Below are 16,632 nucleotides of genomic sequence, written 5' to 3' on the forward strand. Positions count from 1 at the left end.
ATCCCTGTGACAGGGTGTGATAGGAAAGTGGACCACATTCCTGCCTTCCCAGGAAGATATGTTGATTTAGTCCCCTTAATGCTCCCCCTGAGACCTCAGCATATCCCCACATGAACTGTCCTCCAACCCCCAACAGGGCTGGTGCCTCCACTCACGATTGGGCTGCGCATGGAAGAACCACAACGTACTCTTAAGTGCAATTTACTGGACTATAGACTCACTACAAGACCAAATAGAAAAATACCTGCTGGCAAAAGAACACAGTGGTACTGTTTGAGATAAGTTCACTGAGACCTCTGCACACATACCCCAAGCCCTACAGAATAGAGTGTGTAGGCTCATAATCCAATATTCCACTTCAACAAGCAGCATGCAAGAAAGCCACCGCAAAGTAGCTATCCATACAAAGGAATGCATACAGAGCCTTGGCCCCCTGAAAATACCCAGAAATTAAGTGAAATAATTCTATACAACATACACCACAGTAATATCATGAAGGGAAAAACAGAATAAAAATTTAAAAGTTTCATCTAAATGCTAGCAAATCACAAAATGAGGGGTGACAGCTACTTCATATAAGAAGGAATTAGTGCAAGAACTCCAGCAGCAGCCATACAAAAAGATACCGTGTTTGTCACCTTCAAATAATTTCACTAAGTCTCTACAAATGAATCATAACCAAAATGAAAATTCTGAAATGGTAAATAGTTTAAAATACAATAAGGAAGCTCTATGAAATCCAAGAGAGAGTTGAAGAACAACACAAAGAAGCCAGAAAACCAATTCAGGATTATAAGAGATGAGATAGATAATTCTCTTTTAAAAATCCAGAAATTATAAAAAACAAAAAATGTACTAAATAAATTTCAAAATAGAGTTGAGATATTTAATAATATTCTAGAATAAGTAAAAGAAAGAATTTCAGATCTTGAACATTGGTTTTAAAATTTAACCTAGTCAGACAAAAAGAAGAAAATATAATTTTTAAAAATGAACAAATCCTCTAAGAAATATGGGATTATGCAAAGCAAACAAATCTGTGACATATAGACATTCCTGTGAGAGAAGAAGAAAAAGTAAGACATTTGAAAAACATATTTTAGGAATTAATTCAATAAAGTTTCCCTGATCTTCTTAGAGAGATAGACTTCCAGAAATAGGAAACTCAGAGAACACCTGGAAGATACTATACAAGACAAACATCATCAAGCTATGTAGTCATCAGATTACCCAAAATCAACACTAAAGAAAAAAATCTTAAAATCTTCTAGAGAGAAATGTCAAATCACCTATAAAGGAAATCTCATCAGACTTACAGTGGACTCAGCAGAAACTTTAGAAACCAGAAGAGACTGGGGGCTTATTTTTAGCTTTCTTGAAGAAAAAAAAAAAAATGACACCCAAGAATTTTATATCCTGCTGAATTAAGTTTCATAAATGAAGGAGAAATAAACTCATTACCAGACAAACAAATGCTAAGTGAATATGTCACTATTAAGTTGGTCTTACAGAAAATGCTCAAAGAAGTCCTAAGCATGGAAACAAAAGGACAATATCTGACACCATAAAAATACACATAAGTATTATACAAAGTTTATAGACTCTCTAAGGCAATTACACAATTGAGATTACAGCAACTAGCTAGCAACATTATGACAAGAACAAAAACTCACATTCAGTATTAACCTTGAATGTAAATAACCTAAATATTCCACTTAAAATATATAAATTGGCAAATTGTATAAAAAGCAAGATTCAACCATGTGCTTTCTACAAGAGACCAATTTAATGTATAAAAACACCCATAAACTCAAAGTAAATGGGTGAAAAAAGAAATATCATGCAAATGGAAAATATAAAAGGACAAGATTTGCTATTATTATATGATATACAACAGACTTTAAGTCAACAACAATTAAAAAATATAAAGAAGGGCATTATATACTAATAAAGATTTTAATTCAACAAGAGTTATCTATCTTAAACGTATATACACCCAACCTCAGAGTATCCAGTTTTAGGAAACAAACACTACTAGACCTAATAAAATGGATGGGTGGCCATACAATAATAGCGAGGGATTTCATCATCCCACTGACAGCACTAGACATAACATCAAGGCAGAAAACCAACAAATAAACTATGGACATAAACTGGACTCTTGACTAAATAGACCTAATACACGTCTACAGAAAATGCCAACCAACAAACACAGAATATACATTTTTCTCCTCTGCATATGAAACATTCTCCAAAACTGACCATCTGCTTGGCCCTCAAGCAAGTTTCAATACATTAAAAAAAAATCAAATTTATATCAAGTATCTTCTGGGACCAAAGTGTCATAAAGTAAAAAATCAATACAAAGGGGAGCTCTTGAAACACACAAGTATGTGAAAACTAAACAATTTGCTCCTGAATGACTTTTGAGTAAAAAACAAAATTAAGGCAGAATATGTTTTTTAAATGGAAACAAATAAAAATACAGCCATAGCATACCAAAAACTCTGGGATATACCAAAAGCAGTTTTAAGAGGAAAATTTATGGCATTAAATGCCTACATTCAAAAGATAGATTTTAAATTAACAACCTAAACTTGCACCTCAAGGAACTAGAAAAACAAGAACAAACCAAAACCAAAGCTACCAAAGGAAAAGAAATAACACAAATCAAAGCAAAACTAAATAAAATTAGGACAAAAAATCATACAAAGGATCAGTGAAATAAAAAGTTGGTTCTTTGAAAGAGTGAAAATAATTGATAGACCTCTAGCTACATTAACCAAGAAAGAGAGAGAGAAGATTCAAATAAGCACAACCAGGAATAATAAAGTGGACATTGCAATTAATACTACAGAAATACAAAAAATCCTCAGAGACTCTTATGAACATCTCTATGCACACAATCTATACAACCTAGAGCAAATACTGGATCAACTCCTGGAAACATACAACATTCCAAGGTTGAATCAAGAAGAAACAGAAATCCTGAACAGACCAACAATGAGTAATAAAATTTAATCAGCAATATAAAAAAAAGTAACAAAAATAAGCCCAGGCCAGATGGATTCACAGCTGAATTTTATCAGATGTACAAAGAACAGCTGGTACCAATCTTACAAAAGCTATTCAAAAAAAATTGAGAAGAGATTCCTCCCTAGTCCTATAAAACCAGTATTACCCTGATACCAAAGCCAAACAAAGACCCAAGAAGAAATAAACCTACAGGCAAATATTCCTCATGAAGAGAAATACAAAACACCTTGACAAAATCCTAGCAAGCAATATCCAACGACATATCAAAAAGATAATCCAACATGATAATATAAGTTTTATCCCAGTGACAAATGCTTGGTTCATCACATGCAAATCACTAAATGCCTTTCACCACATAAACAGGATTGAAAACAAAAGCCATAGGATCATATCAATAGATGTAGAAAATACATTCAATAAAATGCAACACCTCTTCATGATGAAATTCCTTAACATGCTAGGCAATGAAGAAACATAACTCAAAATATTGGAGCCATATATGACAAATCCACAACCAACATTACACCAAATGGGGAAAGTTGGAAGAAGTTCCTCTAAGAACTGGGACAAGACAAAGGTGTCCACTTTCTCCTTTCCTATTTAACATTGCACTGGAAGTCCTAGCCAGAGCAATCAGGCAAGAAAAGAAAACAAAAGACATCCAAATTGGAAAAGATGTAGTCACATTATTTCTGTTTACTGATGACATCTCATACCTAGAAAACCCTAAAGATTCTTCCAAAGACTCTAAGACTTAATAAAAATCCTCAGCAAAGTTTCAGAATACAAAACTAACATACAATAATAAGTTGCATTTTTATCTGTTTGCCACTCAAGCTGGCGACAAGTAAAAAATTCAATCCCATTTAAAATAGTCAAACGCAAAAACAAACAAAAAAATCTAGGCATACATATAACTAAGGAGGTAAAAGACCTCTACAAGAAGAACCATAAAGCACTGATGAAAGAAATCACAGATGACACAAACAAATAGAAAGATATCCCATGCTCATAGACTGGAAAATAAATCTCATTAAAGCAACCATACTGCCTAAAGTAATCTAGAGATTCAACAGAATTCCTGTCAAATTGTCACCATCATTTTTCAAAGAACTAGAAAAAAAATTTTCTAAAGTTCATATGGAACCAAAAAAGAACTCAAATAGCCAAAAGAATCTTAAGCAAAATAGAACAAAGCTGGAGGCACCACTGTTACCTGAGTTCAAACTATACCACAAGGTTATAGTAACCAAAACAGAATGATACCAGTACAAAAATAGACACAAAAGTCAATATAACAGAGTAGAGAGCCTAGAAATAAAGCCACATACCTACAACCAACTGATATTTGACAAAGTTTACACAAATAAACAATGAGAAAAGGACACCCTATTCAATAAACAATGCTGGGATAATTGGCTAGCTGTATGCAGGAGAATGAAAGTGGACCCTATGTCTCACCATAGATAAAAATTCACTCAAGACATATTAAAGACTTATATGTAAGACCTAAAACTGTAATAGAAGAAAATCTAGGAACAACTGTTCTGGATATTGGCCAAGGCAAATAATTTATGACTAGGACCTCAAAAGCAAATGTAACAAAAACAAAAATGAACAAATGGGACTTAAACTAAAGAGTTTCTGCAAAGCAAAATAAATAAATAAATAAAGTAAATAAGCAATTTACAGAATGAGAGAATTTGCACATTATGAATCCGACCAAGATCGAACAGCCAGAATCTATAAGGAACTCAAACAATTCAACAAGAAACAACAAATAACCTCATTAAAAATTGAGCAAAGGACATGAACAGAGATTCTCAAAGGAAGACATACAAGCAGCCAACAAACACACAAAAAATGCTCAACATAACTAATCATCAGAGAAATGCAGATTGAAGCCACAGTAAGATACCATCTTATGCCAGTCATATTAGCTATTATTTAAGTGTCAAAAAATTACAAGTGTTGGTGAGGATCCAAAGAAAAGGGAACAGTCATACACTGTTGGTCATAACATAAATTAGTACAATCTCTTTGGAGAACTGTGTGGACATTTCTCAAAGAACTAAAAATAGAATTATCATTTAACATAGCAATTCGAATCCTGTGTATCTATGAAAGGAAAAAAAATCAACTTATCAAAAAGAAACGTGCACTTGTACATTTATGGCAGCACTATTTATAACAGTAAAGTCATAGAATCAACTTAAGTGCCCTTCAACAGTGGATTGAATAAAGAAAGTAGACAAGCAGAGATCAAGTTGTGACTATGTAATGAAATATCTTACTGTTTTAAAATATCCATCTGTCAGTGAATGTACATGAATACATGTGTGTCTGTGTGTAGAGGTTTGTTGTATAAGATATAATTCATAAGGAGTCAAATAATATTGTGCAGAACTTACGAACTTTAAAAAGCCACCTTAAAGGACTTATAAGAAAAACCAAGAGCATAATTCAAATGAAAAATACTAAAAGTATTTTTAAGGAAATAATGGAAAACATGGCAAAATTGGGAAAGTAGTCTTTCCATAAAAGGGCAGGAATGTTCACAGAAGAAACCCCAAGAAGCTAGAAATAAAATATTTCACATGAAATTAGGTAAAACTATCAATTGTAGTACATTCTCTAATGCCTTAAAGAATCACAATATTACTGGACAGATCATAAGTACTTGGAGATCTCTAAAAAGTGTATAATAGTGGAAAATGTTATCAAATATGTTTCTTTAAGTGAGTGAATAATCAGTTATTACTATACATTGCTTATTTGCTTTTTTAAACACACACACACTAATACACACTAATTAACACATTATGTGAACTCTTGTGTCTTTTTTATAGATTTTGTTGTTATTCCTTATAAATGAAGGATGGGAAGTCTCAGATTATGACATAGGAAAGAGGTCCATAATTTGGAAAGCCCTTTTGGTGATGTGTGCAACCTGAAAAAATAATTTAAAAGAGAGAAACTACAGTGCTTGCTTAAAGAGAAAGAAAAATAATCAAATGAAAGAGGCAATTGCCTTTACCATAAAAGTAAACAAACATCAGAAAAGGGCTTCAAACAGAAGAAGCCCCATTTAAAAGTATATTTTGTCTTGTTTATTTTTGAAAATCTTTGAATATTATTATTTCTTCCTTTTTACAACTTTGTATAAATGTGTTTGTTTTCAATTGTGGTATCAGGGTATATGCATCCTGTGAAAAATAAAATTATTGTTCTCAGTTTTCCACTTCTCAACTCTGAGAAACAGTAATACACATATACACTGTTTCTGGGAAACAGTGACACACATATGTGTGTGTGTATGTGTGTGCTATAAATATCGTACATATAATCTTCACCATGTAACATAATACTGCCCCAGTAGATGTAAAATATACATCACTGACAGACTCAGGTTGACACATTGAGCTAGGCCATGTGACATGATTTGACAAATCAAATAGTAGTGAATAAATGAGAACAAAGCCTTTAAATTTGCTTGGAGATTTTGTCTGCACACTTGTGCTTCTATTATTTGCTATTAAAAAAACCACACCTTGGGTCATTTTTGGACCACGGAGAATGGGAAGACACCTGAAGTTTAACAATAGCTTGAAATTAAGCTGCTCTATCTCACCTGCAAAACCACAGGCCAAATGATTGTTTACTTTTGTAAGCCACTGAGATTTTATAAATTGTTAGTCACATATTATTATTGCACCAATATTTGACTAAGAGCCATGGATGGACTTTAAGGGGACAAATTGTGTTTAATCTGCACTGGTCTATGCAAGACACTTCTGTTGTTTTAGTCATTTATTTAAATTCATTTATTTATTGTTTATTGTCTTTTTATTTTAGTTTGTTTATTTTTATTCCCAATTCCCTACAACCTAAAGACCACTATTCCTAGAGGTTTGATGTATGTTCATTTATTTTATGTATTTTAACAATAAATTTAATACTCTTTTGTATGTTTACAAATTAATTTTCATGTATTTTATATATCTTATTCCATTATTTGCTTTTTCCTCAGTACCACATATAAGTATACACACACACATACATATATACATATATTTATTCATATTGTTCTGTATATATCTGATATATTGCTTCAAACTGCTTTATAGTATCCTATACTGTGCCCCCAGGATATTTTACATATTCTCCATCATCCATATGATAAATAGGACATTTACATGCAAATCATCACCTAAATTTTACCAGATCAAATGTTTTATATGTAAAAGATTTTTCTTACTACAGGTAAGATGGTATGATTTTCTTGGTAGTATATTTTAATATTGTTTGTATGCTAAAATTTCCACATGCCTAACTTATTTTTCAGGAAAAGTGATATCTAAAGAAATATAGACAATGAACAATGTCCTGTGTGTTACACATCTTGATAAATAATAGGCCCTATCAGAGTAGAGTAGAGTTAATTGCCTTCATTCAAGAGAAAGAACAGCAAGAAATAATCTGAAATTATTCATTGGTTAAAATGTTTAGTCTATTATTTTAAGTAGTCCTTGATACACATAAATAAAATGACATTTATAAAACAATCCTTATATTAAAAAAGCATACTGTATTAGTCTGTTCTCACATTGCTATAAAGAGCTAATTGAGATTGGGTAATTTATTAAAAAAATGAGGGGTCAGTTAACTGGCACCCAGTTCCAGGCAGTACAGAAAGCACAGCTGGGGAGGACTCAGAAAACTTAAAATCATTGTGGAAGATGAAGGGGAAGCAGGTGCATCCCACATGGCTGGGGCAGGAGGAAGAAGCACACATTTAAACAACAGTATCTCATGAGAACTCACTCACTGCCACAAGAAAGTGACAGGGGATTCACCCATGATCTAATGTTAAACATTGGGGTTTACAATTTGACATGAGATTTGTATGGGGACACAAATTCAAACCATATTGTTCTGCCCTGGCCCCTCCCAGATCTCATGTCTTTCTCACATTGCAAAATACAATCTTCCCTTCTAAACAGTCCCCCAAATTTTAACTCATTTCAGCATTTACTCAAAATCCCACAGTCCAAAGTCTCATCTGAGACATGGCAAGTCCCTTCTGCCTAGGAGCCTGTAACATCAAAAACAAGTTAGTTACTTCCAAGACACAATGGGGATACAGGCATTGGGTAAATACACCCATTTCCAAAGGGAGAAATCTGCCAAAACAAAGAGGCTACAGGCCCCATGCAAGTCTGAAACCCAGCAGGGCAGTCAGTAAACCTTGAAGCTCCAAAGTAATCTCCTTTGAATCCATGTCTTACATTCAGGCCTTAGTGATGTAAACAGTGGGCTCTCAAGGCTTTGGGTATCTCTATCCCTGTGGCTCTGCAGGGTACAGCTATTTTCATGGGCTTGCATTCAGTGTATGTGGCTTTTCCAGGTGCACAATGCAAGCTTTCAATGGATCTACCATTCCGGGATCAGGAGGATGGTGGCTCTCTTCTCACAGCTCCAATAGATGATGCCCCAGTGGGGGCTCTGTGTGGGGACTCACACCCCACATATCCCCTCTGCACTGTCCCAGTTGAGGTTCTCCATGGGGCTCCACTCCTTCAGCAGACTTCTGCCTGGACATCTAGGCATTCCCATACATCCTCTGAAATCTAGGTGGAGGCTTTCAAGTTTCAACTCTTGCCCTCTGTGCACACACAGGCTTAATATCAAATGGAAGTTGCCAAGGCTTAGGGCTTTCACACTCTGGAGCAGCAGTCTGAAATATATCTGGGGCCCTTTTAGCCGAGGCTGAAGCTGGAGTGGCTGGCATGCAGGGAGTAGTGTCCCTAGGTTGCACAGGGCAGCAGGGCCCTGGGCCCGGCCCTTGAAACCATTCTTCCCTCCTAGGCCTCCAGGCTTGCGATGGGAGGGGCTACGCTGAAGGTCTCTGAAATGCCTTCAAGGCATTTCCCCATTGTCTTGGCTATTAACATATGGGGCTCCTCTTTACTTTTGCAAATTTCTGCAACCAGCTAGAATTCCTCTCCAGAAAGTAGGTTTTTATTTTCTAACACATGGTCAGGCTGCAAATTTTCCAAACTTTTATCCTCTGTTTCCCTTTTAAATACATATTATAGTTTCAGATCATCTCTTTGCTCAGGCATATGAGCATACACTGTAAGAAGCAGCCAGGACATATCTTCAACTCTTTGCTGCTTAACAATTTCTTCTGCCAGATACCCTAAATCATCTCTTTCAAAATCAAAGTTCCACAGATCCCTAGGGCAGGGCCACAATGCCTTCAACTTCTTTGCTAAGGCATAACAAAAGTTACCTTTTCTCTCATTCCCAATAAGTTCCTCATTTCCAACTGAGGCTGCCTCAAGCCTGGACTTCATTATTCATATTACTATCAGCATCTTGGTTACAACAGTTTAACAAATCTCTAGGACGTTCCAAACTTTCCCTTATATTCCTGTCTTCTTCTGATCCCTCCAAACTGTTCCAACCTCTGCCCATCATCTAATACCAAAGTCACTTCCACATTTTCAGGTACCTTTATATAGCATGCTCCACTCCTCTATACCAATTTTCTATATTAGTCCATTTTCAAATTGCTATAAAAAACTACCTGAGACTGGGTAATTTATAAAGAACATAGGTTTAATTGGATTATGGTTATGCAGGCTTTACTGCAAGCATGGTTGGGGAGGACTCAGGAAACTTACAATCATGGTAGAAGGCAAAGGGGAAGCAGGCTCATCCTATATGGCTGGAGCTGAAGGAAGAGGTGAAGGGGGAGGTGCTACACAGTTTTAAACAAACAGCTCTCATGAGAACTCACTCACTATCATGAGAACTCACTCACTATCATGAGAACAGCAAGGTGAAAATCTGCCCCCATGATACAATCACCTCCCACCAGGCCCCTCCTCAAACATTAGGGGTAACAATTCTATATGAGATTTGGGCAGGGACACAAATCCTAACCATATCACATAACAATGTTATTTGCCTTTGTGCTTTCAGATGTTGCTTTATCTAAAACATAGTTTTGAGTTGTAATACCAAAGAAGGAAAAGCTTTGATTTTCTTTCCTACCACCAAATAGATAAATCTTTTTCAGCTTGCTCAGTTCAAGTTTTGGCATAACTCTTACTAACACATCACAAACAATTTAGTTCAGTTTTGTCTTAGGTTAATCACACTGTAATATTGATAACTATTAGTCTGACAAGAATGAGAGAAACCAAAGCTACCAAAATCCAGTATTATTGTCTAATAAAGTAGTACGAAGCATATAATGCTTATATGAAAGGGACTTATTGAAATTTCATGTTTTATTCCTAAATGCCTCAGAGGTTTTACATGAAGGAAAAGTTATCAAAAGTTATAAAAAATAAATCTCCTTAACTCCAGAAGTTATTGGTTGCACAACCTTATGTTTTATAATCAAGACTGGAAGAGCAAAGGTAAATTTAAAGGACACATTTCTAGGAGTTTTATTTAAATGATAATAGCACTTTTGAAGGATACTGCAACTAAGCAACTTTTTTTTTCTGTGAATGGGGTTTTCTTTTAAGTTGGAGTTAAGAAAATGTCACATTAAATATTTTAAATTTCTTATTTTGATCTTTATATTACATTGTTAGAATTTTTACCATCCATCATTTTTATTTTGAATATTAACATGGTTAAAATTGTCATTTCCAGAAAAATAACTGAGAATGTTTAAGGTGAAGGCCAGTGATGAATGTTACCATTAAAAGTAAATTCCTATGTGGGGCTTCTTTCAATTTCTATGTGTATAGAAAGATACCGTAACCCAAAACAGCAGCAGTATTATGTACCATAAACATAGATACTTAGAAACATCTACACCACAGGCTGCTCTTCTAAAAGCTCAATTCTATAATGCGATATTTTTAGTAGGCAGAATTCTAATCCTGCACTTATGTTCACATATGAATCTCTGAAACCTGGGAACATGTTCCATTACAGGGTTAAAGAGACATTGTGAATGTGATTAAATTAAGACCTTTGGATGTGAAGTTTATCCTGGATTATCTGGGTGCCCCAGTGTAATCACAAAGTTCTTAAAAGAGGTAGTCAGGTGGTTCAGAGTCAGAGAAAGAGATGTGATGAAAGAAATAGAGGTCAGAGATGAAAGGCCATAAGCCAAGGAATGTAGGTGGCCTCTTCTGGAAAAGCCAAAGCAGAATGTTCCCTAAAGCATCCAGAAGGGACACAACACTGCCAATACCTAGATTTTAGGAGTTATGACCTACAGAAGTGTAAGATGAATAAATTTTTGTTGTTTTTAAACCATTACTTTGGTGTTAATTTGTTAAAGTATATTTAGTATTTAAAAATGCCATCAAATGCCACTTTGGTGATATTGTTAAATTCAAAAATGATACTGTATTTAAGAACAAGAATTTTGTATAAATATTAGGGCCAGATATAAAAAAGACTTTAAATAAATACGATTTTTTATTCTAAAAGGTCTTAGTTCAGGAAATTCTATTAGCTAGGTTGGAAGTCCTAATTTCTCCCCACTTATTTTTGTCTCAAGAGAGGTCTATATTTGTTCCTAGTTAGATTCTGTGGTACGTTTTTACAATGCAGCTTTCTAGTTTTTTCCGATCAAGTGGTGATGTCTACTTCCCTATACAGTGAGTATTGTTTGGCTAACAGAAACGTGGTGGAACTCTGTCTTTGGCATAAAAAAAAAAAACGTAGGTAAACATCATAGAGCCTTATGGAGCAGAGATGAAGAATTGCAGCTAATACCAGCCTACATAAGTTGGTCTCAAGTCAACCCATCCAACAGACTGTCGACGCAAGAGGACACTTACCTGAAATCAGCCAACACTAGAACAATGATCTCCAACTAATCCTCGATTAAACTACTGACCTACAGAATCCTGAGTAAGACCATTGTTATTTTAACACATAGAAATCAGTGGGTTTCTTACAGAGCAGTAACTAAATGCACATGTATTGCCTTAAAAAACACAGGCCTTTTTAGTGTTTGAGATTTAGACACCCAAGATTCCAAGTTGACTGAGAAAAGAGTGCAGCTCCCAAGGACAGCACAGTCCCAATACATACCACAGATGTGACCTTACAGTGCTGGTTGACATGAAACAGACATTTTTTTGTGAGAAAGCAGCTTTAGTATGATAAGCCTCTGAGATGTCAAGTATGTTTGTTGCACAATTTATCCCATCTTTAATTTTAAATGTGTATACATAGATATAGGTATAACTTATAAATATACTATGGCAAGAATGGCCAACATTTATCAAAATCTTACTATTTGTCAGGCATTATCCTAAGGCTTCCTTCACATGTTTTAAGTTTTTTTGTTGTTACTTATTTTATTTATTTTTTTGAGATGGAGTCTCGCTCTGTTGCCCAGGCTGGACTGCAGTGGTGCGATCTTGGCTCACTGTAACATCCACCTCCCAGGTTCAAGCAATTCTCCTGCCTCAGCCCCCCGAGTAGCTGGGATTACAGGCACCTGCCACCAGGCCCAGTCAATTTTTGTATTTTTAGTAGAGATGGGGTTTCACAATTTTGACCAGGCTGGTCTTGAACTCCTGACCTGAGGTGATCCATCCGCCTCGGCCTCCCAAAGTGCTGGGATTACAGGCATAAGCCATTGCGCCTAGCCACATCTTTAGATTTTTTAGTGCTCTGAAAGTTGAAATGTGTATCATTACTGTTTACACTTTAAAAGCAGGAACACTGAAGGACAAAATAATTAAGTATAGTAAGATTTCATAGCTTATATTTTCCAGGGAAATACTGATGGGTAAAAGATATTTCCATTCAACATACAACAACATTTGTCTCAAAAAATAAAACAAAATGAATAAAGAAAATGGGGTTGGGTTCTAATTTGTTTGCTTCTCATCGGCCCCATGAACAATAACAACACTCAAACTCTTTATATGACATTATTTACCAGCTTAATTTACTTATCTTTCTAACCCATGTTCCTTTTTCTCAACTTATGGCAGTTACTTGGAGCCTGCTGGGCTTCAATTAGATGACTAGACCTGTCATAGGTTGAAACATGTACTCCAAAAAGGGATGTTTATTTCCCAATCTCAGGTATGTGACCCTATTTGGGAATAGGGACATTGCAAATAAAAATAAGATGTAAGTTAAGAAGTTGTTTTAAGATTTAAGACTGACCCCAAATTTAGTCTCTGGTGTTTCTATAAGAGACAAAGACATGCAGAGACAAACAATAATGCTATGTGAAAATGGAGGTAGAAATTGGCAATGTATCTACTTGCCAAGGATTGCTGTCAATCACTAGAGCTAGGAGAGAGTTATGCAACAGATTCTCTCTTCAGAGACTCCAGCAGAAACCAACGTTCTTAGCACCTTCTAGCCTCTAGAACAGTGAAGGAATACATTTTTGTTGTTGTAAGTTTGTGGTACTTTGTTACAGCAGTCCTAGGAAACTAATACAATACCTGTGACCCAAACTTTCCCATGAGCACTTTCATTCATCAAGCAATTTTCTTCTCCTTCTCCTTCTCCTCCTCCTCCGCCTCCTCCTTCTTCCTCTTCCTGTTCCTCCCCCTCCCCCTCCTCTTTCTCCTCCTCCTCCTCCTTCTTCTTTTTTTTTTTTTTTTTTTTTGAAATGGAGTTTCGCTCTTGTTGCCTTGTTGCCCAGGCTGGAGTGCAATGGCACGACCTCGACTCACTCAACGTCCGCCTCCCAGGTTCAAGTGATTCTCCTGCCTCAGCCTCCTGAGTAGCTGCGGTTACAGGCACCTGTCACCATGCCTGGCTAACGTTTTTGTATTTTCAGTAGAGATGGGATTTCACCATTTTGGCCAGGCTAGTCTCGAACTCCTGACCTCAGGAGTTCCATCTGCCTCAGCCTCCCAAAGTGCTGAGATTATAGGTGTGAGCCACCGTGCCTGACCAAGCAATTTTAATGGCTCCAGCCCTTGGACTAATTCTCGCATTCGAGCACTACATTATACTAAAGATTTTTTATTCAAATGTTACTTAAGTTCTTATACTTCATTTTTTACCTTCTGGGGATGAAAACCAGTCAGGTATTCTAATGCAACAAGTCTCTATATGTTTAGCCTATCTTTACTCTCTCATTTCTGTGTGAAAATTGGCCTTCCTCTTAGCCCCCAAGCTTATCTCTTGCTTATCATATTTTGTCGAATGCAGCCAATAGTAACCAACATGGCCTATAAAATGTGTTTTCCAACATTTATCCCAAAAGCTTTAGGTTCAGTAGACATATATGATACTTGCAAATTTATCCGAAAATAAAAATACCATATATTTTTGATACAGGAGCTAAAAAGAAATTATTTAGGCAGTTAGTGAGGGTAAGAGAGTCTTCGGCAAGGTTTCCCTTTTAATAAAAAGCAGCTCCCAAATCATTTCTTTTTATTTTATTATTATTATTATTATTATTATTATTTTTTTTTTTGAGACGGAGTCTTGCTTTGTCGCCCAGGCTGGAGTGCAGTGGCGCGATCTCGGCTCACTGCAAGCTCCACCTCCCGGGTTCACGCCATTCTCCTGCCTCAGCCTCCCGAGTAGCTGGGACTACAGGCGCCCACTACCACGCCCGGCTAATTTTTTTTGTATTTTTAGTAGAGACGGGGTTTCACCGTGTTAGCCAGGATGGTCTCGATCTCCTGACCTCGTGATCCGCCCGCCTCAGCCTCCCAAAGTGCTGGGATTACAGGCGTGAGCCACCGCGCCCGGCCAAATCATTTCTTTTCTAACAAAAACCAGCCTAAAAAATCAAGCTGCAGACACAAATAAGCAATCTGGAAGCTTGCACAGGTGAATGCCGGGAGCTGTGCCAATAGAAAAGGGCTACCTAGCAGCCAGGCATATCCAATATGGAAGCTCCATCTTCCCTTTTCTTTGTCTCCACGTGTGCAATAAGGGAACAGACAACATGGCATCTGCCAGGTAAAAAACACATCTATGTAGTAAAAGATTATGGTAGGATGGCCAGCTTCTTGAGCACTATGTAAATGACACACCTGGTCCAACCAATCTTTTGTATCTTATGTAAATCAGACACCACCTCCTCAAGCTCATCTATAAAACCATTGGCATCTCACCGCAAACCCAGGAACCAGTTCCCTTCTTCTGCACAAGGGAGCTTTCCTCTTTCTTTCACCTATTAAACTTCTGGACATTCACCTATTATACTTTGGCTCATTCCTTGCATGTCTGTGTCCACAATTTCTTTGGACAAACTTCAGGTATTCACCTCAGACAACATGGCCACTTCATTTTGTCACAGTATTGCACCAAAACAAACATTTTTACAAAACTCTTTTGTCGATAGAATATCAGTATTGCTAGTTATGGCCCTGCTAACTAAAATAGTGCTGAGAAGTATAGACATTTATACACCCAGGCTGCAAAAAGAAATATCAGTGATCACAAGTAATGTCTACCAAAATATCTCTACATTAAGATATATTTGGTTAATGTTTCTGATTGATAGACAAAGCTTTGCAAAACTCAAAGAAAAATCATTAAAAATTCAGACCTGTAAAAAATCTGGTTTTTTAGTGAATGAATTATGAGGTTTATTGATTTTTCAACATAGTCCAAACATTTGCTAGTATATATCATATATTGGATTTCTGCAATAAGTATTTTTTTATGAATACCTTTTTAGCAGGAAATAAAAACAGAGAATTAGTGTCATACTCAAATATACAAATATGTGCAATTATTTCATTTCATGTATATATATATAACTATATGAGATATGTCTTATTTTAGCTGTTTGTGTGTATTTGTGCTTTTCTGAATTTCTTGGAATAATGGGCAATTTTAAGCTGGTATTCAGGAGAAAGATTAGTCAAACACAATGGCATATAGTTCCAGATGTCTTGTCCCAAGGGGTGTTGGATCTGACTGCAGCACATAAGGAGCACAGCTAGGAGCTCTATGCATCATTTATGCTGGACTATATTTACGAAGACCAGACTGAACTCCTGAATGATCATATTGAATAGAATTTCACGAATTTTCTAACATCTGCTCAAGGAAATTTGCATAGGTACCACATGAGATAACTAGCTGACAATGCTTCAGACTCTTTAGATTTTTTAAACTAGATTTTGTAAAATGTTCCCTAACCAAACTACCAGTCCTGCTTCAGCACTCTTTCCCTCCAAAGGTAAATTCTTCCTTTTCTATTATTTCCAAGAACAATAGAATTAGCTAGGAAGAAAAAAGTACTATAAAGTTACTTGAAGCTAAGAGAAAAATTTTAAAACAGAAACCAAAGGTATATATATTTTAAAGAGGTTAGATATTATAAGTTTTAGTAAGACTTAGCAGAAAAAATATTTTGTGTGTTTTAATGACTAAGAAATATTTTATGACTTACTAAATTAAATGTACTCATTTAGATGGATTAGAACCATGTTGCTTAAAATATTAAAATAAAAATATGATTGGTGCAGATTGAATTTGGTGCCACTGTTTTCATAACAATGACATGAAATGTCATATTTTGTGAAAACATGACCTGCAACATTTTCAGTTTAGGTCTAATTATCTTACTTTGGAATATTTGGCAAAAAATAAAAAATAGAAATAAAAAAT

General features: G+C 35.7%; 1 protein-coding gene across 1 annotated transcript in view; it reads right to left on the minus strand.

Annotated features, from left to right (window-relative positions):
• Nucleotides 1–16,632, minus strand: part of LOC129528132 (uncharacterized) — a 118,653-nt gene that overhangs the window by 95,617 nt on the left and 6,404 nt on the right. The gene's annotated exons all lie outside the window — the stretch shown is intronic.

This window comes from Gorilla gorilla, chromosome 19 (genome assembly GCF_029281585.2).
Source record: "Gorilla gorilla gorilla isolate KB3781 chromosome 19, NHGRI_mGorGor1-v2.1_pri, whole genome shotgun sequence".
In the NCBI taxonomy this organism is placed as follows: domain Eukaryota; kingdom Metazoa; phylum Chordata; class Mammalia; order Primates; family Hominidae; genus Gorilla; species Gorilla gorilla.